Consider the following 23,297-nt stretch of genomic DNA (forward strand, 5'->3'; position numbering starts at 1 on the left):
CAAGCTCTGCAGGCCCTCTGCCCATACAGACAAACACAAGCTCTCATTTTGCTCTCTTTTCCTTTTTATATTTTCCTTCCTCCTTTTCTTTGCCTGGTTATAGGCCTCCTCCACATTGTCCCTCTCATAATGTCTATCTTGCTAACACTGCTCATTGTTCTTTATTTTAAACTTCATGCAATATCAACTTAATGTCCATCATAATGTGGGGACACACTGTGTGTAATAATTGTCTAGAATGAAAAAGGAACAACTACTTATCCACCCTGGCTGATCAGGTGTCTCTACGGTGAGCTTTCCCAGTCCTGAGATTACCATGCTAATCCTAACAATAGCAATGTGCAGCTGGTTTGAACAACTATCTGCGCCATTGTTTATGTTGTCATCCCTGCTGGATCGCACTCATGAGGAGTAACCATTTGAATGGATTTGCATTTACTATTCCAATGCCACATCCAGGGATGAAGATCTTTTCCTCTGAAAGGATGTATGTTCTGGGTATTATGTTCTGTTTCTAAAAGAGGCCTTGAACTAAAGAGAAGGGGTAGCAAAGCTCTTGTGGATATGAAACTGGAATTAAACAATCCCTAGATTGAATTGAAAAGGTTTTTGAATGGAATCACATTGGATGAAATATCAAATACACTTGAGTAAAAAAGATTTGCTTTTAAAAGAGGTTAGCTCAAATCCTCTCTTTGATTTTTGGTTATGCTAAATAGAAAATTGATTGTATGTTTAATGAAAGTTCATAATTAATTCTACTTCTAAGTAGAATTAAAGCAACTTTATTTTATTTTAGAACAGAATTCTACGTTTGAATTCTAAATATGAAACAATTAAATCATTATCATGTTGTTCCATAACTTGCAGTGTTTTAATATACAATATACATTACTATGGACTGGAATTACTTCATGTTGGACTAATTGGTGCCATTTCTCTAAATAGTTTGTCTTTTACAAATGTGCTCTATTAAAGGCTTATTGAACTTTATCACACATCTATTGACTACCTGTAAAAATAGCACCTTAATCTAAGGACGGAATATGTTTCCTCTCAGAGCACAATGGTTTGCAACAGCCTTAGAGTTATGTCAACAAGAGAGGGAGTGGAATCCCCCCAAAATTCAAGGCGCACCACTTTGTTGTTGTTCAAAACAAACGTTTTTATTCACATGACTACATGATTAAAAACAAAGGCAAATATTGTTGACTGCATAGAGGTAAGGGGGGGGGGGGGGGGAATAAAGCCACATCCTATCAATCGCACAGAGTAACAATTACTCTTCCTTTCAACCAATGTGTGGTCAGGCTCTAACCTCACATGACCTTGAGCAGGATAAGCAGGTATAGAAACTGGATGGCTCACTGAGAGACACACAGAATCATAGCATCAACAGATGAATTCAAAAAAAGATGGACATTTTCATCATTTCCCCCATATTAATGATTAATGATATATTAAGTTGACGTCAGGATCAGGAATCGTGGCTGCGCCTGCTGCCCTGGTCCTGCCGGACACCGCGAAGCCTTTTTGACATTTTCCTGGATTCATCCATACTTTCTCTTTGATCACAACATCATTTCTGTTAAATGTTGTATTTGTACTATGTTGTTTATCCTGTACACACGACATCTATTGCACGTCTGTCCGTCCTGGGAGAGGGATCCCTCCTCAGTTGCTCTCCCTAAGGTTTCTTCCATTGTTCCCCCTTTAATTATGGGGTTTCTTTTAGGAAGTTTTTCCTTGTGCGATGCGAGGGTCTAAGGACAGAGGGTGTTGTAACCTGTACAGTCTGTAAAGCACACTGAGACAAATGTGTAATTTGTGATATTGGGCTATACAAATAAATTTGATTTGATTTGATATGTCATTCAAATTACAAATCTAAAATTTAAGTAATGTTTGCTCCCATTTTGTGGGTTTGTTGGGGATAAAAACCAATGCCAATACATTTATACAAACAGTGGCATCAGTGCACTATGGTTCCTAACTTAACTATAGATTCTGATGAGAACTACCGCGACTAAGATTTGCATTCAGCTGTACTAATGCCTGAGAACGGAATGATCAAAACACTACTATTTTCCACTTAAAACAATGTCTTGCTATGATTTGGCAACACTGAATGCGACCTGGACTGATCTCTGGAGAGTGGGAGGAAACCATATTAACCCAGATGAACACAGGACCTCCAGGGATTGAAGATTCAACGCAATGACCTTATTGGGTTATCAGTGCCAGTTTGTGACCTCAGACAAATAAGACATATTAAATCATTAAAAATCATTGAAGCTCAAACTTGATAATGTAATATATTTTGTATGTGGCATTGACTCGTGTATTATTCCCATTCACAGTGGCATAGGAAACTCTTGAGAGTTCTGATTAAGTGAGTAATAGTAGTCCAGCACTGTGAATGAGACACTGAATTTTAGTAGTTTATCAAAAATATTCTATATATTGGAAGATGTAGTACACAAAAGCATAAAATACTGATTATTCATGTACCTATGTGATGCTGTTTGTGAATATAAGTACGGTGTATATTGTAATCAATGTAAATATCTTTCTGCCAGGCTCACGGACATCATGAAAAAAGCACATGCATGAGTCATTCTAAGAGCTGTTTACACAATATTCGCAAAATGAATATGCCGTGTTATGAAACCCCTTTTTTCTGTCTGTTTTGTTGAGACACAGACCCCGTCAGAATGACTGCTGATATGTAAGTTTTATCCTCGTGCACCTGATTAAAGGGTCAAACGTGGCACCTTCAATGCTTGAAGAAAGCTTTTTTCTAATTATTAATCTCATATGATTACCCTTTGCCACTAGCTAGTGCTCTTCTCCTTCTCCTATAGTGACTGACAATAATTCCTGCACTTTGTCCCAGAGACAGCACAACCATTCATCACTTTGTCACCTCTCACAAGGGACTCAATGGTGTCCATTTATCCACTGGAAAAAATAAATCTGAAAATGCTGTATGTACATACCAGCATCCATGACCATGTACAATAAACTAAAGGAAAAAGCAGCCAGTGAAAACTCCACAGAAGAAGCAATGTGCTAATGTTTACCTGTTAAAATGGTTCAAGATAACTTATTAATGATGTTTAAATGTTCTAATATACTATTAGAGAAGATGCAGACAGTGAAGCCAACATTGTGGCAGGGTTTGCAGTTTTTGTTCATGGTGGTTGTTACCGGTTGCTTGATGTTTTTTAGCTCACAGAGGGCTGATACTATCAGGCTTGCTATCTCTTTTTCCCTCTCATCTCTCTCTTCCCCCCCCCGCCTTCCTCGCTCACATTTACTCTCTGCCACCTGCACACACTCACATAGGCACACATCGATGACATAAAAAGACTGCTTTCTGATGAATAAATTTGTATATTTTAGAACCTTTCCCTGTTTCAGCAAGTATTCTCCAGAGGCTCTGCCTTCTCCTCTCCTGAGTTCCCCTGCAACCCAGTGGAGTCATTAGTCTGCTTGCTGTGTTGAACTCTTTAATCATCTGTGTGTTACATAAAAAGAGGACTATTCCTCAGTGACACACAACGGCATGCTCAGCTTGGTTGGGGCTTGCTTTGATGTGTATAGGCTGTTGTGTTGTGTCTGCACTGTCGGCTTCTTCAGGCTCAGTTTTTCCATTTCTCTGTGGAGGTGAGATAAGATGTCAGTCTTCCTCTTGTTGCAGTAAAGACGTTACTGCGAGTGTATAGTTTGCTGCTAAATAGGAGCATTGGGCCTTTGTAGACATACGTCCTACTACAGTGTAGTCCCAGGTTTGTTCCTCTGCCTGTGGTGCCTGGATCCTGGTATTTTTTCCTGCATGATTCTGAACTTCTTGCATGGTTGTGATTTCTAAAAGCCCCTGATTATAACTCACATATTTACTTTCTCCACACTTCTCTTGAGGTAACGTTATAACCACAATTGTTTTACAATTCTTTGTGTGTGCAAATTTGATTAAAACTTAATGTACACATACACCCAAATGCACACAAACATTGTGCATCAGTGCTCCACATGGACGGAGGCAGGCGCCTGCTGCCATGGTATCAGGTTGCAGATTTGTCAGACACAATGGTGAGGAGTTGCCCTACGGCTCGGCCTGAGAGGGCAGAACAATAGAGCCGCAGTGCGGACGGAGCAGCAGAGGGCACGACGAGCCAATCTGTCAGCCTGGCAGAGCTGCATAGGCTTCTCCGGACCCAGACTCTCTCCTCACACATACAATGGAGAGTAGGAGGTCAAGTGCATGAGGAAATGGAGGGGAATTCCCAGCATGCTATAATAAAATGGAGTCCTCTATTTTGGTGACTGAAGGAATAGGACAGAGTTAGGCTACACCCAGAATACATCATAACTTTCAACGATTACAGTGAAGTCATTTCAGCCGGTCAGCATGCAGCTGGAGATAATCAATTCATGGGTCAGTGGTTCACTCTATTGGGCCACTGCTCATTACTTTTGCATACAAGTAAATGGCTTGTCTGTCTGACAGCTGAACTTGTACCGTGAGACCATTAATATGCTCTCTTCATGGTTATCAGAACGTGTTACTGTATGATAAATGACTTTTTCAAAGGGGGGGAAAAACCCGTTTTTAACACAAGTCACTTTCTGAATTTTATTGGAATAATGTGAAGGATTTTGTGGTGCACATTTAAATTAAATAGGCTGTTAATATGTTGAAAAATAAAATTGAATCACATCAAGCCATGACATCCAATAAAGCTGAGTGTGTCTGATCTTCTACACCAGTTACAGGAAGAAGCATATCACTTTAGACCGATTCTGCTCTGAGTTTATACGGCGCAGCTATAATATCTCCGTTCTCGCCTTTTATCTGTCGAGCACATGTACACTGCCCCAATCTGTTTAGGGTGGACGAGGCGTTTAGACGGGGCTGTGTACAAACCGAGGTACTGAAGACTGCTGCCCTCAGAGTGGTGACTAAGGGGGGCTAGTGAAAGCCAGATTTTGTTAAAGCTCTTAATAAGGCACAGTGTGATATATAAGCCCGCAGGCGGCAAAGCTCTGTGTGCAAACACTTCAACGACTCGTGTGATAGGGCAATCTGTGTATGGAACAGCGGATGGCCTAACAACTTTGTTATTTCACACACGACCCTATTTGGCCTCTCTGATATCCTTAATTTGGTAGCTGAATTTGATATAGTGCTGCAAATATTTGCTTAGGCACACATTAACTCTGTTTGCCTGGTATGTTACGATAAACAAACCGCAATGGTGTACTGAATGTAATAAATGTTAAACAGTGCATGCAATTATATACTTCACATATCTGGCCCTCCACACTGAAAGCACGCTTTGTGGGCCTGGGCTCTATTTTGACAGATCGTTATTCCCCTTCCTGACCACCTAGGGTTACGTTCAGAAATTAACTGTTTATGAGATGCCTAGGGTAGGCGGCACATTTTTACCCATATTTCAGTGAGAGGAAAATATAGGTTTTGTCGTGAACATTTCACAGTTTCAGGGAGCAGAGAATACATTAAAATGCACAGAGAAAACAGCTACCTGTTTAATGCAGATCTCAGACGCTTTAGATCAGAGAACGTATTGTATAACTGGTAGGTTGTTGTTTTATGCTCTTCTCTGCTTTCTGCTTTGCATCTCTTCTGAATATTAGGACTTTTTAGGATTTTGAGGTCATAGACTCAAGAATGGATTCACTTTCTGTCCTTTTTTGTGCTATTTGTGTTTCTTTTTCTATGCCCTCACCATTAATCTACATCTCCTTTGTTTATTGGCTTTTGTCACCTCTCTGGGCTCATAAAAACTAATTTCTTCCTGCCACTGTATCGCAAATAATTCCTATTATGCCCATGAAAACAAGGGAGCTGTTTGCGTTAGACAAGGGTTTAATAAGCGTCTGCTATAAGACGTACAGAGTATACATGTATAGTTTACATCTTACTTGCAAGGGCTGCACGTTCCCATCATTCCCATGGAGGGTTGAATGCACATATCGTACGTTTCTTTGGACTAAAAGCGTCAACTAAATGTATCCGATGTAATGTCAACAATGTTTTTCCTTGATGTTCAGCTATAAGTCAAGAGTCGACATAAGAATCATACGATCTTTAATTTAAAACTACTGCTGTGATTAATTACCTCAAACTCAAGCTGCGAATGGAAGGAGTGAGTGTGTGAGATCAGTAGAAAGTGGGGCATCAGCGGTCAGCTGTTTTTGGATTATAAGTCAACATGCTTTTAGCTGCGCTGCTTGCTGAATCAGCTGTTTGTAAGGATAGTGAATGATCTTAATCCTGTATATCCAGGTAACCTTTTTTGAAGGAGGAACAAGAATAGTGCAGGCATTATTGTCAGGCAATGTCTAGACAAAGACCACAACATATTAATGTAACCACTCACACATGAATTTAGCATCTTTTGTTTTTTATGGATTTATCCCTTCAGTGAGTGGTAGAGCAACAGCTGCCATCATTTGAAGAGGAAAAGGAGTAGGGGGTCCTGTTTTATTGTTGCAACTTTATATCTTTCTCTGTTGGAATACATATATACCCTGTAGTTTCAGAAAGGTACCAGCAGTTTCTCTTACTTCATGATAGTTGTTCTGAAGTAAGCTTTTCTCAGGATGGTGACAGCTTACAGCACTGGTGTGAGAGGAAGAGAAGACAAAGCACTCTGTACTCTGAGGCTGTGTGTGATTAATGACAGAGGTGTGTGTTGCAGTGGGCACCCTCGGAGCAGCTACAGATCAGTCTTCCTGTAAGACAAATCTGACACTCACCAACCCACCGCCCCACCTGCTACCCCCTCACCACCATCAAACCCTCAGCTCCTCACAGCCAAGTGCACCCAGCACGACATCGCACTCATAAATCATCCCAAACAAAGCATGTTTAATCTGTGACGCGCAGGCCTGACACGCAAATGTATTACCTGTTGTAGGAAAACTGCATGTGCCCAACTGAGTCAAGCCTCTATTTACCTTTGAGAAAACCAGTAAAATACTGGAAAGACAAAGTCTGCAACACAAAAAAGCTGATGATGGCAGTGTCTTTCAGGCTGAATTCAGGAGACAAAGCCCTGCTTTACTCAACCATCCCGCTGCCTTTTCATGGCAGATGACATGCTTGCACGACTTTCCCGACTGCACTTGCCAAAAAGATTTAGGGATTTTTCTCAAGCACATTTGTAAAACATGAATACCAAATTATCTCTTGTGGATTAGAGTTGGATAGCTGCTCTATGCGCTGGTATGAGTCATAATGCTTAGTGAGAACTGGGCACCTACTACCTACAATTGTGTGATAGGGTAGGTTTTTAGAAATCAAGCGTGCAGTAATAGAGCATTGTGAGATTATATGCATGTAATATTGTGCTTGTGTTCAAAGACAGCAGCGTAGAAGCAATTCAGACAATAGCAAAAACAAAAGTTAGAGGAAATATGTGTTTCGAAAAAATGTGGACCTACTGTACATTATATATCAGGCCTCATCAGTGTGCCACCCATCAGTTAAAAGGGTCTACTTTAAAACATTTAAATAAAAAAAGAAGAAGAAAAACAGCATTTGGAGCCGAGTAGAGAACACTGTGTCTTCTGTAAATGCTGCCTACAGGTAAACAGTGACAGTATATTCAGACATCTTTAGCTTGTTTGCTATACAGTCTGACAAACTGAATTACAGTAGTATTAGCTTGATGTGGAATTGTAGCTAAAATGCCAAGAATTACTGGCTGAAAGGCAGAAATTATACAGTGGTCTCTCCCACACGTTCCCTTTGGCATTCTCCCTTGATCCTGCTCGTCCTCAACATGTCTTTACACTGTAAATGGTGGGAATGAGAAGTGATGGCACCTGCTGACTGGCTTTGGCGATGTCAGAAACTCACACGTACACACGCAACAAGGTTTTTTGCTCATGATGCAATCATCAAGTCAGAAAATCTGTGGAATTAGCCAACAGTGAAATGCTTAAGTACATAATGATCGTTATGCCTCATAGAACATCAACGTTTTATCCCGTAAAAGCCAGAGAAGGCATCTTGAATGTTTTTTTTCTTTTAAATAAGTATAATCACAGAGATTTACAGATGGCTCTTACTTTAAAAAAATTAGAGAAAGTGTTTCGTCCCATTTAGCTCACAGAAGAAGGTATGTTTGTAGGTATGAAAATGGCTAATATCTCCCAGCAGCCTATGACATTGTGAATTATTCGAGTCATTCCAGGTGATTAATTAAATAATACTTGAAATTAGGGACAAAATGAGTAATGGTAAGAGCAGTTTCATTCCTGACCTTGTTCAATTTTTAATGAGCTCAGTACGACGGAGACTACATTTTTATAAATGGTGCTATAGGCTCATGTGAATATTGGAGATAATTAAAGAGCTTGTGTTATTATCTGGATCTCTGTACATCTGCAGCAAAAAAAGGGTCCCATCAAGCAAGCTACTCCACCTTGCACTTGATAAGCATTCAGCGGCGTGATAAACAGAGAAGAATACTAAGAAACCCAAGAGACTGGTAATCTCAAGAGACATCATCAGCTCATCATAAGGACCTTCGTATATGCTGTCGTTCTCTGCCTCAGGAAGAGCACAGACGCTCCACAAAACCTACTGCAGAGTGTCAAAGTTGTACAGAAGTGAGATACAGATAAACAAGATGAAAAACATCACAGAACACTTGAGAAGTCGTGCCTATCATTAAACCTGTATAACAAATACACTGAAACGGCATTGTCTTGATTTGTAAAAACAATGTTTGACTGCAAAACCCAACTGGACACTTCTCTATTGACCCACATTCACTGGAGATCTCATAGCTCCGTGTTATCTGCTCCACTTTCCTCAGCGAACTGATATCATGAGGGTTTTCATTTCAAGTGTCATTCCCTCACATTAACAGTTGTGTGCTATTCTTTGCTATTTGGAGCCGGCAGGCCTTGGTTACTTTTAATTACAGTGGGTAATGAGAGAAGAGATCCAAACTGTGAGACATGGCGTATTTTTAGATCTTGATCTTGATTATCTAACACATTGCTGCGGTCTCCTCAGATATGACTTTGTTGGAAGAGTTTTGTGCCATCAATATGATTAAAATCACTGTGTGGAGTTTTAGCACTTTGAAATCATCAATTAAATCATTCAACACATGTTTAAGTACCTGACTATAATAAACCCTCTAGATTGTAATACTGTTGTGCTTTCCACTTAATTTATTTTAACAATTACCTGCAGGATTGTTTAATGTGCCCAACTGGTGGTTATGTAAGGAACTCACACTACAGAGTATGTCATAGGTAACTTTATACTTCTGAGTCATTATATCAAAAGTCACTGAAAGCGCAGTATGGCTTTTATTGGCAGTGCTTGTCCAATGATAAATGTATAATGTGTAGCGAGTGAAGGACCAGGGATTGGTGAGGAGCGTTGAGGGCTTTTCAGAAAGGCTGTTTTAATGAGCTTCAGATAATGAAATGTTATTTCAGAGCTCGTGGTCAGATTGCTGTCTGAGAAAACTGTGACTCAGTGATCTGTTTGTGCCTTTCTCATTTACAAAATAAACATCTATTTCCTTCCTCGCTATCATATTGTAGATCAAACTTGACTTATATAGCCTAATAAAGCTTGCTGCATGAGATGCATGTTTTAGTCTCTTTTTTAATTGGAGAGAAAGAGTGTCTAGGTCTATTTGTGGTCTGGTGCAATGTTGGAAATGCCAGCTGTCGCGCATCAAAGCCCTGCTGGAACAAACCGTTATTTGGCATGTCCCTACAACTTGTTGAAATGCATCACTTATTACGTCATACAAAATACGTTTTCTCCAATAATTTCAAAAGGCAAACTACCTGACATGGACGTTTGATAAATTACGTTTAAAAAATGTGTCTCATTTAACTATAAACCCACTGAATCACACAGAAATGTATAAGCATTTTCTATTTACTTTTCCCTATGTTGTAGAAAGTAACATTTTTACATTCCTCTCAGCCTTCTGTGGGACATAGGAAAACTCTTCAACACCTTCTGGGGTTATGACTGACAGCTGTGGCTGGTCCAGCGAGCCCTGAGCCAAGCCCTGTCATATAACGCATGCCCGACATGTCTATGTCCATCTGGGGTCCTACCTTTCAAACCACTGCCCCCCTTGCTCTCTGCCTGCAGAGAGACCAAGGGACAAGAGGAGGAACAGCGTGTGAAGACGGCCTCTTAGGGCTCTGAGGGAAGCATCCAAAGCCAGCTGGTCTGGCTTTGAGGTAAATCAATGGGCAGAGTGAAACAAAGGCAGCAGAAAAAAGAGGAAGTGTTGTAGACAGAAAGAAAGGAAGGAAGAGAGTACCAAATTTTGTAGGGGGGGTAAAGTGACGATTGGAACAGCAGGTTCTGTGAAGGTGTTGGTACAACAACGACAAACAGGTGAGACACAGGTGTCAGGACAGGTCCTGCACATGATGGAGATGTGATGCCAATTACCACTAATGCTGTTTCAAGATTGACTCAGTTAAAAAGAAAAACAAGTAAATCTAATGCAAGATTGTATCTTTTGTGTGATTATGTGGATTTTAGAATGTATATCACTCTACATATACTGTAGCTTCATGTTGAGGGGAAACTTAATGAGCTGATATAAATCACTACCTTAGCGTATTTTTGCTAACATCACTGTTTTTTGTTGCTGGCATCACTTTGGGAATATGGGAGGGGTGTATGTCGACACAAAGGTGCAGCTAAAAGAGATGCTGAGAGCAATTTGGATCCACATTGTTGTCTGTTGGCATCAGCCTGAACTCACTAACAACCACTGCACAGCAGAAACTTTACTGATTGAAAACACTCAGAGAAAACAGCTGGGGACGGCCTCTGTCTAATTGTTGTTGTTACTATCGTTACTCGCAATGCAGAGGAAAGAGCAGAATAACATGCATGTGTGAGAAGATAAAGTCAGTTGTTTATATTGTAATAATTGTTATGCTAAATTATAACATTTTTAAATAATGCAATATTGCTAATAGGCTTTCATTTTTGGACCAAATACTTTAAGATTTAATTAAAGATTAAATTTAATTAATTTTTAAGATATAATTAAAAAAAAAGAATTCTCAATGAAAAGTTGCTAAAGCTCTCATTTGGTAGTGATGAATACACCATAAATAAATGAAAACCTTAGCGCAACAAATATCATACAAACACAAAGGAAAAAGTAGTGCATTGCATCACTGTGACCACCATAGGAACAATAACAGTGCCCTTCTGGTTTAGTGTTTTTCTTTCACTTTTTGAGTGGCCATGCATGCATGATGCACACATTAATTTACATGCAATATGCAGTTATCCTCAACTGGCAGAGATTATAATTGACAAAATGACTTTTATATCTCTACTGGCTTGTTAGAAACCTGGCAGGTGGTGTGTTTTTTTTTAGGAGCCTGAGTTTGCACAGTAAAGCAAAAGCGGACGAAGGCTCGGGCAAACTGCAGGAAGAGTCAGCCCACATCGCCTCATGTGGCCATAAAGCACGCCCTCATTTAACCTGAACCGGTACACGGACAAGAGCCAAGAGGATGCTCTTGCCGACTAAATTTAAGTTCAAGCTATTGATTTTTTAACTGCCATTTGTTGTGAATTGGAAATCACATAGTTCCTACATTACTAATAACACCTGAATATATATATATATATATATATATATATATATATATATATATATATATATATATATATATATATATATATATATTCAGGTGTTATTAGTAATGTAGGAACTATGTTGTATGGGAATTAAAAGCCATGAAGGAGTGTGGTGACTCTTTGGCTTAGAGCCCCGAGGAAACAGTAGGGATGAGGAAGACCAGACACAGCCTTTTCCTTTGGGACTGGGACTAACTGGTGAAAAAGGTAGCACAATACACTAGGGGCCAGGCTATACTAGACTAATACAAATGAGCTACAGCAGCCATGCTTTGTGAAAACCCCTTCCCTTCATTAGTGAGCATGTGATAAAACAGGATGCCATTAGAGGAGGATGTCAAAATAATCACACACTGTTTTATGCAGCCGGGCAAATCACTGATTCTGTTTGGAGAAAACAAATTGCGTTTACTGGTATTTCTAAAACACGGAAAGAGATGAGAGTATATTCAAATTTAAAGGGAGTTAGTCTGGTGACTCTTTGCAGTTTAAAATATCAAATGACAAGTAATCAGTAATGTGTCTATGAAGTCCTGTGACCTAAATGATGAAGTCAAATGATATAGAAGCAGTCATTCAAAAGTAACATGACATGCCTTTACTTTGAGAGAATGAGAAGCCTAATGTGTGAAACTTTTGTGCAACGTGTTTAACTTGTCTGAGTTTCATGTAACAAAATCTTAATCTGCAGTAGGCTAACTATAGGTGTCAGATAAAAGTACAACATTTCCTTGAAAATGTAGTGGAGCAGAGCTATAAAGTAGCAGAAAATGGAAAATACTTGAGTAAATGTACCTTGTTACTTCCCAACACTGCATTCACGCCCTATGTAAAACAGGTAGTCCAATTAACTTGACATAGCTTTAAACTGCAACATTTATTTCTAATATGTGCTCATGTGCAAGTAGTTACTCTATTTAAACCTGGCCACACGTTCGTCCCATTCTTAATAAATACGTAGTTTAAACAGTAGATAATAATCGTGCTCAATTTCTATCGCACCTGCTTTCAAACGCCAGTAAAACCTGCCCAATGGGCCACGCACACACCACACCTCCTCTGATCCTGCACGTACACGTGACATGCTCATATGCGAGTCAACCAGGTCCCGCCTTCCTCTTCTAATTGGCTGATCAACAGACGCTGCAGCTTGTCATTGGCTGTGGGAAGTGTCTTTTAAACCAAATTCCATTGCCGTTGTCTTAGAGATATGACGTCAAATGTATCTAATGTGATGAGGCCAAGCCGAGTAATTTGGGAAAGTAGTTGTCCAAATAAAAAGTCAGTTTTGAAGAGAACATATTGTACTTCAGTAATTATGGTATTTTATTCAGATAGTTGTACTTTTGTTTTTGTTAGTTCTTGTTTCCTGTTAGTTCCACAAGTTTCCACAAGTTTAGTCTGTTTTTCTGCGTTATATGACTCATGGGGCTGTTTGGAACAAGGTTGTTGTTATAATGATTATGTCAAGAGTCAAACAACAGTAATAGCATTTAAAAACAATATAATATATATATATATATATATATATATATATATATATATATATATATATATATATATATATATATATATATCAGTAAACTATAGCACACTACATGATTCACTTCACTAGGGGAAGGGTTAGGGGATAAACAGGGACTTTTTCTTTTACTACTCATTCTAATGTTTTACGGCGGTTTGTGTGGGAGTGTGAGCGTGTGCGTGTGTGTGTGTGTGTGTGTGTGTGAGAGAGAGTGTGTGTTTGAGAGAGAGAGCGCGAGAGAGAGCGAGAGAGAGAGAGAGGCAGTTCGTCAGAAAAGGGGAGGAGTCTCTCGCTGACAAGAGGGAGACAGGCTTTTTCTGAGTTTGTCAGCTCCCCCTAAAATAGCAGTCAGCGTGTAAATGTGAACTGAAATTACGTTTATCCACTGGAGCCACCGATATAGAGTGTCTATCCACGGCGACTGACTTGGGAGTAAAGGTGAGTAACGGAAATAGAAACAATGTTGCGGAGTGTGGCAGGGGTACAGTGAGTGAGAGTAGAAAAGCGCAAGAGGGAGACGTAGAGAGGATTTGGAAGACGGAGACGTTAACTGTAAATATCTATCTGTCTGTTTATCTGTCTGCCCACGGGTACGCGCAGAATATGATATATAGCATTTAAAAACCTTGTCGTGTCACTTAACATCAGTCATGTTGAATTATCTTTAAGGTTTTGATGTCGTAAAACGTACAAGTGTGTGTTTTAAAGGGTGCAGTCAGACGCGCGCGCGCTGTTGATATCACTCAATTGCGAGAAAACTTTTACAGGATTCATCGTCAACAATAATACGCCGGTGATAAGCTTTAGTGTAGGTTCTTCAATATGTTCCTTTTGTGATTTATGAATCTTAAAACTCCCTTCGCAGTTAATCCTGGGATCGAAAGTGTGAATTGTCAAACTGTACTTTGTAAAACAGGCGCATCGTTTGGGCAAAATAGTAATCAATGTGTATATAATAACACCATTGAGCCATCACAACAACAGCAGGCTACAGTTCACACAGTGAACATCCAGGTAATAGAAGTTGAGGTAAGAGCATATTGTAGGCTATGTTTGCACATTATCACAACTTCTAAAAAAACATACTAAACCACGGCAACACACTTTAACTTCAAAAATACAGTCAATTATTTTTGTATATATTTTGAATGTTGACGCTAAAGCTCGCCAGCTTGATAAGTACTTGACATTAGTGGTACTGAAATCTAGATGGTGCTGATCAGCCTGTGCGCGGTGACCTCACTACACTTGCTTAATGCCATACATGTTGTTACAAGTGTTGTCTGTTTATCTGTAACATCCTGAATTCAAGCATGACATCGAGCCTAAGATTATTTTATTTCGGCACTTTAACACTGAATGAGCTCCTTCTACCTGATGATGGTATATTTCCTGATTATTAAGTAAACAACTCAGTCATTACTTTATTTTGAGAGCGATGATGGGGTTAAAGCTGAAATAAACAGGTGAATTAATGTGACATGTTTTAGAGGTAATTGTTGTCTTGATAGATTTCTTTACGATCACACTTTTTTATCATTTAAATTGACAGGCTATGTGACGTGCACAGGACATTTCAGATAAGCTGTATGGTCAGTTTGGAGTTAGTGAGAGAGGATCTTTGCTGTCTGGTGGTTTTTTGAATCGGTGTGACCTTAACCCCTCGCTAGAGTGGGCAATGGCCAACAGTAACCTGACCTTCTCAGATGTTTTCTAGTGTATACCTACACCATGCACGTCTCATTAATATTGTACAGACGGAGTAGATTTTATTCGGTTGTAGCAGAAAATACCACCATCTGAAATTGAGCTCTATTCACTTCTCTTTTTACAAGTTAATATATGAAGTCTTTAGAAAATGTTTGGTGCTTTTTGTGTTATTGCATGGATAAAATCCAGCATATTTTGTAGATCGGCAAATTCAAACTATGTATCAGCATCTATAAAAGCTGTGTATTCAGTGTATTGTTTACTCTCATATATATGTAACCTTGTATATATCTACTTTGCTTCAACCTCACTATAGTAAATATTTTGCTACTTTAAGTATATCCTTCATTTACCAGGGCGGACCAATGACACATTTTATTGTTAAAGTATTTCTTCAGGGAGATGAGTTGTTGCAGCAGTATTAAAGCATACTTTTTCACTGTCCATTTAATGTTACCGCTGTTCTGACGGCGTGTACATTACCATACCAGCTGGTTGCCAGTGATTTCTAAAGCAAAGCAGTAAAGCACCCTTCAATCTGCAGTCATTAGCTTCTGTGCTGCCCCAGGCCTCGCCAGTAATGGGCCTTGTTGCTCATGATCCACATCACGTGAGCTCTTATGTCTAATGTGTGGATGAGGGATCCTTTCAACGCTGCTGAAATGAATATCATTTTAACAATTTATGTTGTGTATTAGTCAAAGGAATGAATATGATGTCTGTAAAGGCACAGATAGAGCTATCACAAATATCTCTCTCATACATGCGGTGAACTAACCTCAGAGACCTCATATCTTCTACCTTTTCCATTACGCAAACGCACACAGAGAGGTTTGATAATATATCTGTTAGATTCCATCCTCTATCATTTAATCAACGATATGGTGATGAAGTAAAATAGATGGATGATACTCCACAATGACTACCACTGTTTATTAAATGTTTTAGCCTTGTTACATGTTGTGTTTGGGTGCCCCTGCATGTCTCTGTAAATGTGAGTAAGTGCATGTTAGCGTCTTTTACAAGTTCTCAGTGGAAAGGGAGAAATGAGAGGTGGTGACGGTGTGAGGAACGGGCAGCTGCAGCATCTTTTACTGCACTCCTCATCCCACTTCAATCTCAGTGTCTCAGCTTCTCCTTCCAGGAGAAATGTGGAGTGTGTGGGCGAGTCGGATCTGCAATTAACGCTGGTTGTCAGAAAGAGAATGCTGGCGTTTACACGATGCCTCTGAATCACTGAGTGAAAGTCTTTCTCCTCCACTCTCCTCCTCCCAGGACATTTTTCCAAGGAGGACAAAAACACCAGAAAGCTGAAAGCCAAGGATGTACTGAGTAAAAATACGAGATAGAAGCTAAGCGTTCTTGGTCCAATGAAGAGGATAGTGTTTTTTTGATTGTTTGGTAAGCCAAGAATTTGTTTATACTGTAAATTTTGCTTTAACATTATAACAATTATAGTTATTACTGTTGTTTTAGGATTATTTTCTACATTTCTTTTTAATTTGGACTGGATTGTGAATAGTTTTTTTATTTATTTTTTTGCAACATTAAAGTGGCATCTTTACAGGGCTGGTTGTTATCTTCAAGTGGGCTTTAAAGTTACAATCCAGAAGATTTCCGTTTGTTCTCTTTAGCGGCAACTATGGAGGTGAGCGGTTATTGCAGGTGTGTTTTTGGATCTCACTTAGTCATTAGTGATAGTCATTGCTATTTTCCTTGTTTGTTCAACCATAGTAACCGTTTACCCGAAATGCTAGCAGAGAGCGGAAAAAATAATACATTGCTTCACACTCAAGTGAGTTGTAGACCGTTGCATTAGCTCCGTCTACCCTCTTTGGCGGACTAACCACTGCTTGGTGATGGAAAACATGATTTTTCCCAATATATCGCCACAGACACCCAGTTTGTAATACTGCAAATGCAAGCGCTTTTCATCAGTTGGCCATTGGCTAAATCACTATTGTTTTATCTCATTCGGTGATAGACATTTATTTAAATGAAAATATTTGAGATGATTACTTTACCGATGAGATCGCTGGTAAAGAGTGTGGACATTAAATACAGTTTCTTGGTTGTTGAAACTGGCTATAATGAGATACTGAAAATCAGAAAGTTCACAGACAAATGCATTGAGATGATTGGAGATACTTTTTTTTTCTCAAATTAAAAATTGTCTTTCATGTTTTCTTTGTGTAGATAATTTAAAAACTGTTTTTTAAAGATTATTTTTAAAGATCACTCAAAAATACTCACATTGTAACTATTCAGCATTCTCTTTGACTAACAAAAGCATCTTAGTAACATGATTCATTGTTTATTGGAGCTCTATCATCAATATGGAGATTCCAGCGTTTTCCTGTGAGACCTGGAGGTTGGATGCAGAATCTTGAGCCTGGCAGATAATGTGTTCGACTGCAGTTAACTGTTTACCGTCCCCTGCACTGTAGTCTAAAGAAGAAATACTTTTATAAACATATCTGGCCTTTGGTGTACAGAAAACTAATAATCAGACCTAAACTATACATTTAAAGCAGAACACTTTAGATCAAGAGACACTTTAGAAATATACATTTGTAGTTAATGCTATATAGGTCACTCACTGACACTTTGGTTAACACCTTACTGCCCTCTCTCTCTCTCTCTGTCTCTGTGTGTGTGTGTGTGTGTGTGTGTGTGTGTGTGTGTGTGTGTGTGTGTGTGTGTGTGTGTGTGTGTGTGTGTGTGTGTGTGTGTGTGTGTGTGTGTGTGTGTGTGTGTGTGTGTGTGTGTGGTGTTTGCATGTGCTGCCTGTTTAAGACAAGATCTTCATGTGCTGTGATCATGACTCTTTGTTAACACTGTGTTTCAGACAACATCAACTTGCTAAATCTTACTTCCCGTTTTACATGAAGTGGTTGATTCAAAGTTAAAGGAATTTCCATTTAAACATTAAAATATAGCGCATACACTTTAATACAGTTTTAAAATATCATTGAGTTAATTGATATAACTCATACTAAGGTTATTACTTATCTTAACACGATTTTTTTCTCTTTTCAAATATCTATAATTAATACATGCCATAGTTACGACAATAAGTAAATAAATATAGCTCTTACATTAAATAACTGAATAGCAGTGGCTGTCAGAAAGTCTGTTGATAATCTCTAGTATTGTTTAGGCCCTCTAATAGCCTGAGGTAAGCTCAGAGGGTGAATGTATTACTCGCTGAGGCCCTGTTTGTATAGCAAGACAGCTAGCAGTGACCTTTCAACTGTCCTGCCCTTGACTGAGACCTCTGGTGGTAAGCCACCCGGTTTGTCTTACTCAGCACATGTGCTGCTGAGCAGGGCAGAGCAGCTTAAGTCCGCACCGTCTTTTCCTGTCTTCCCTGCTCTTCCAAATGAGGCCTGACTGGAGGTCTCTTCACCTCTTCAACCTAGACCACACAGGAGAAGCAGCAGGAAGATCCTCAGGCAGAGCCGCTTGACTCTAAATCCGCTGTGATCTGCTTTCGCCACTATGATACTACTTTGTCTCTCGCTGCACTTATATACTGGTCACTGACTGTGACTCTGAATACAAACACACAAACAACTGTAGCCACAGTAGTGTCCTAAAATAACACAATACTTATTTTCTTGTATTTTCTAATTATTGAGTTTTTTTGTAAAGCATCATACATAATTTCTGTGAGAGTTTCATCAGTGGCCGGCTACTGTTTTAAGTTTTGACAGGCCACATTCACTAATGAGCAAAAAGAATAGCACATGCACACTATGTGGTTTCGGAGGACAGACTGTGGAAGCATGCGGTGGAGCAAAGGTGATGACGACTTTGAGAAGTTGAGTCATTTAGCACCTTTTTAAGATGCCTCATCCTCCTTTGGCTTTCTGGAGTGCAAGAAAAACCACAGCATTGCACTTTGTATCATCTCAAAAGTGAGTGTGCCACATGTACTGGGCATACAACCCAAATGTGTGTGTGTCCTGTGGTTTGGCTAGTCATTGTTTTTTAACTTGTTTTCTCATTGTTATTTACATGAAACAGACATTTGCCTGCATGGAGACGGAATAATAGCGAGTGACTGTGTTGCTACTCAATACTGTGGTGATATTAAGTTTAATCGTGTAAAGAGCAAAACTGATAGTTGAAAAGGAAGTTAAGAAAGACATCTCTTTGCTGAGTTGCATTTTAACTGAATTTTAATGAGATTCTGAAAAAAACATAAATCAAAGGAATATATTATAATCTAATTTACTAGATCAAAAGATCTCCCATGATTGCTAATATACCCCACTGTATTGCATTCCTGATGTTCTACTGTAGATCTTAAAAAGCATCTCTCACTGGAGATTTAATTTCTCGGGCTTGGTATAGAGTCGATTAAGTAGAAGCATCAGGAGCAAACAATTGCATTATGTGCAAAGTAAACTTTTTTCAAAGTCTGGTAAGCTTTGTGTGATGAAGCTGTTTACACTGTTGTTACGAATTGCGTAGAGTAGAGTCAATGGAAAAGTGTTTATCAATGGCTGGTGTAGTAAATGCAGCTGTAAGATCTGGGTTTCACATCTCCTACTTCAAGCACGATGACTAAAGGTCCAGTAGCTGCTGGGAGGAAGAGTTGGATCTCCCGCAGCTGGACCGGCCCTGTGGCCTCCTGAGCCGCAGGAAGGAGGTCTGGCCTGTGATATCGTTGTTTTTTGTTTGTCTGAGAAGCCTGAACAAGGGCAGCTGGGGGGGGATGTGATTCCTTCCATTATTCTGCAGCACATATCAGCCATATGAACAGGGAAGGGAAGTGACCCAGCCCCCTCCGCTCTCTGGAAGCTACTCCAGCCCACCGCAGGACTCTGACTTGTAGTTCAAAGTTGTCTTCCTCTCTGCTGTTAGGGCTTAGCTCTAGCAGCATGAACACTGAAACGCCTCATGCAAGTTGTTTTTTAGCTAGAGCACAGGTTTCCAAACTGTAATGCATTAGACCGAGGTACAGTTTGTTGTGTTTATGTTGCGTGTGAGGTTTCAGGATGATAAGACTTTTTTTTACCTTGCCCACTTTAGGGGAAGCGTAAGCCTGGTCAAGTATTGCTCTTACAAGCCATGGTGTAATCTCTAAGGCTTGTACAGTTCAGACAGCATCGTAAAGGGTCCTATTTACTCTTTTAGTGGACACAATTTAAAAATCTCTGGCAAGTCATATTTATCTTTTTATCTTATTTCATAAAATGTTTTATTCAGGCAAAACTAGTCATTTAAAATCAAGGGCATCATAGAAGTATTGCCATTGCATTGCCAGCCTCTAGATCCCAGCTCTCTATAGTGTGACTGTGATTGTGAGTGAGGTGTTGAGTCTGCCCGCTGTTTGTGCGTCTGCTCGTCTGTCCTCTCCCTTTCTCCCAGTCCACTTTCCATCTGTGTGCTGTGGGCTGCAAATCGAGTTGAAAATGGTGTAGTGTTTCCACCAGTGAGCTGTTGCCAGCCTGTATTCATGTCAGACTGTGTTGTTCTTGATTTTGTTTCCCTCCGCCTGCCCCTCAACCTCTGTCGCTGGTCCCACTGCCAGGGGTGTTCAGAACGTATATAAGGGTTGAGGAGGGGGGGGGGGCATTCATCACCAGTCGCTGGCCTTGGGACTCAGGACCAGAGGCTATCAGTAAACAGTTTGACTGCAAAGATTCCTGGAGAGGCGAGCAGCAGAAGGGCCTGTGGGGGTCTCTCTCTCTCTTTCCCTTCCTCTGTCTGACTCCCTCTCTCTCTCTATCACACTGTTTGCACACAGTGTTCATGTGACAGCTAGCACACATCATCTGATTCGGGAGAAACTGTGGGCTGTAGCTACGGAACTTCCCCTTAGATTATTTGCTCAGTGAATGCCGTTCATTGACGTCCATAGATTTTTAAATTGAGATAGACAAGAGATTTGAAGTAAGGATTGAAGTCAGTTCTCCAACGTGTATCAGTGATTAAGAAATTATGCACATTTTTTAACCCATCTGCCCTTTGAAAATAGTGCTTTTAGGAATAGTCTGCTTTTGAAACTGCTGTTTACTATTAAAACGCATCATGACTCTTATTGTTCAAAAGTAAAACTGTCTCTCAATGTGACAGTACAGAAACCTAGTAACATAAAAACCCATGACAAACAATCACAAACTCAGGGGTTATACACTCTTCAGCCTGTATGTGTCACACTGTTTCATAAATGGTCGAGTAGTTGCTTCATTTGAAATGTTTTACATGAAATTAAATGTGTGAATAACAGGCCTTTGTGAGATCAGTAACAGACTAATTCTATAACATGAAATTAGAAAAAAGAAAAACAAGAAAATCAATGCTACTTCAGCTAGCCCCTTTCACTGTTGTTATGACTCATGGCCATCCTCACTGCTCAGATTGCATAAACCTTTTATGTAATGGAACACTGTGGGAAAGAGGCATCGAGTGGAAGATAAAAATGGGGGGAGAAAATCAAATATTTATTCTGAGCTTTTCCATTTCTTTCCCATTAAAAGGAGACATTCTCTGGAGGCAGACAGTAACTATAATCCTAAACAATAGGGACTACATGTATGTGTACCAAAAACTGTTGTCTTTCTGCAGCGCTCAATATTTGTTTAGTTAAATCTGCCTGCTGATCATCAAACACTGGGGAAGAGTTGAATATCTGGAATCTCAGCATCTAATCTAGATCCACAGTGTTTTCAAAGATGTGTTGAGATCGGGTAAATGCGCTGCTGCTGAGACACATTATGCATGACGTCCCTAATATCCTTACACTGTGGATTCCCCCTGGAGGAAGATCTTGGTTCATCTTTGCTGTTTACCATTTCTGAGTTGCGGTCTGCGCAACATCAAAAGGCTGCCATGGCACTTAACTCAGCTCGCAGTGTTCCTGGGAGGGTGGGGGACTGATGCTCCCAATGGTGTTGGCATTACTATTGTTCCCTGATGAGAAGTCCATCTGATGATAGACAACCATGCAAATGGACACATGCCATCGCACCACATCAGACCACAGCACCACACTGTAATGCTATGCAAATGTGTAAACCTCTAGGACCATGCATGCATGAGTATTATTTGTGTGTGTGTGTGTGTGTGTGTGTGTGTGTGTGTGTGTGTGTGTGTGTGTGTGTGTGTGTGTGTGTGTGTGTGTGTGTGTGTGTGTGTGTGTGTGTGTGTTAGAAAAACAGAACAAGTTCCAATACGTTTTTTTGATATGTGCTCCACCAGTTCACAGCAAGTTATCTCACAAAAACAAAAGTAATGAGATAGTGAAAGGTGAGATTCAGATGTGTAACATGTAACTCAGCAAGAGCAAAGTATGACTCAGGAAGAGGTCATCCATAAAGAAAGCTGGATACTGATACTGTGCCATGTCAAACCATTGACTTGTGAAACTGACATACTGTCATAAGGAATGTGGGTGATGGAGGGCTTTTGCTCAGAGACACAGTTTGTTAAACCAATGGTATTAATATGAAGTGAGTAGTTAGCTATTAGTCTGACCATTGCATGTTACAGATCTAGCATGACATTCTGTAGATTGGCTGATTAGAAATTATTTCTAAGGGTCAGGAGGTTAAAGCCAATAAAGAAGTTTCTCAAGTCATAATGATGCTTTCCTCTTTTCTGCTATGAGGCATACTGGAGCCTCGACAGTTTGAAACTCTAGCAGGACACCATTATATCTGAGTCACAGAGCTAAGCATCCAAGTTTTACAGAAATCTACGGAAATTTTTAACAACACTAAAAGTTGTTCTGAAGGTATTTTCATCCTCAAAGACTGTCTATTCCGTTGCACAATAAAAACATTTTTTTAACCCATATCCCAAGTTGCAACTGTTTTGCCTGATCCGGGGAGCCAGAAATGACATATATCTTTGCAAACATAACATTAACATTAACCTGATCATTTGTATGCAAATGGGAATATGTAATTACTGGCTCCCATCTCTGTTGGATTATTAAAAAAATGACACGGTTAAAGTAACATTGTTTGCCGTGGGATGGATGGAACATTTTTAAATCTAGATAGTTTGAAGAATCTTTAAGAATTGTGGAAATAACTTCAGAGCGGTGTTAATTGTTGTTAACCTTCTGTTTTTTTCAAAGATCGAAATTCGGATGCTTAGCTCTGTGACTCTAATGAACCGGTGATACTAGAGGCACAAACTAGGGCTAGTAGGACACTATAGCAACTGTACCGTAATGTCTATGATTTCTCAGTTGTCAAGCGCATACATTTTTAATGAGACTTAATTCATCACCCTATTCTTGCATTAAGGAAGTTCTCCTCATTTTCTTTGTTCATAAAAGTTTTACTCAAATATGCATCAAGGGATTTACCTTGAGCAGTAGAGTAGCTTTTCTACTTGAAATGGATA

At 39.6% G+C, this 23,297-nt stretch overlaps 1 protein-coding gene across 7 annotated transcripts in view; it reads left to right on the plus strand.

Annotated features, from left to right (window-relative positions):
- Window positions 1-10,293: 10,293 nt before the first annotated feature.
- Window positions 10,294-23,297, plus strand: part of mef2aa (myocyte enhancer factor 2aa) — a 59,972-nt gene continuing 46,968 nt past the window's right edge. For 5 of the 7 annotated variants that reach the window (XM_029433232.1, XM_029433231.1, XM_029433225.1 and 2 more), the window contains exon 1: window positions 13,498-13,658. The gene's annotated coding sequence lies outside the window, so the exon portion shown is untranslated. Of the gene's footprint in view, window positions 10,424-13,497; window positions 13,659-16,205; window positions 16,332-23,297 lie in introns of those variants that run through there. The other 2 variants (XM_029433226.1, XM_029433227.1) reach the window with 2 other exon arrangements.

Source organism: Cottoperca gobio, chromosome 6, assembly GCF_900634415.1.
Source record: "Cottoperca gobio chromosome 6, fCotGob3.1, whole genome shotgun sequence".
Lineage (NCBI taxonomy): Eukaryota > Metazoa > Chordata > Actinopteri > Perciformes > Bovichtidae > Cottoperca > Cottoperca gobio.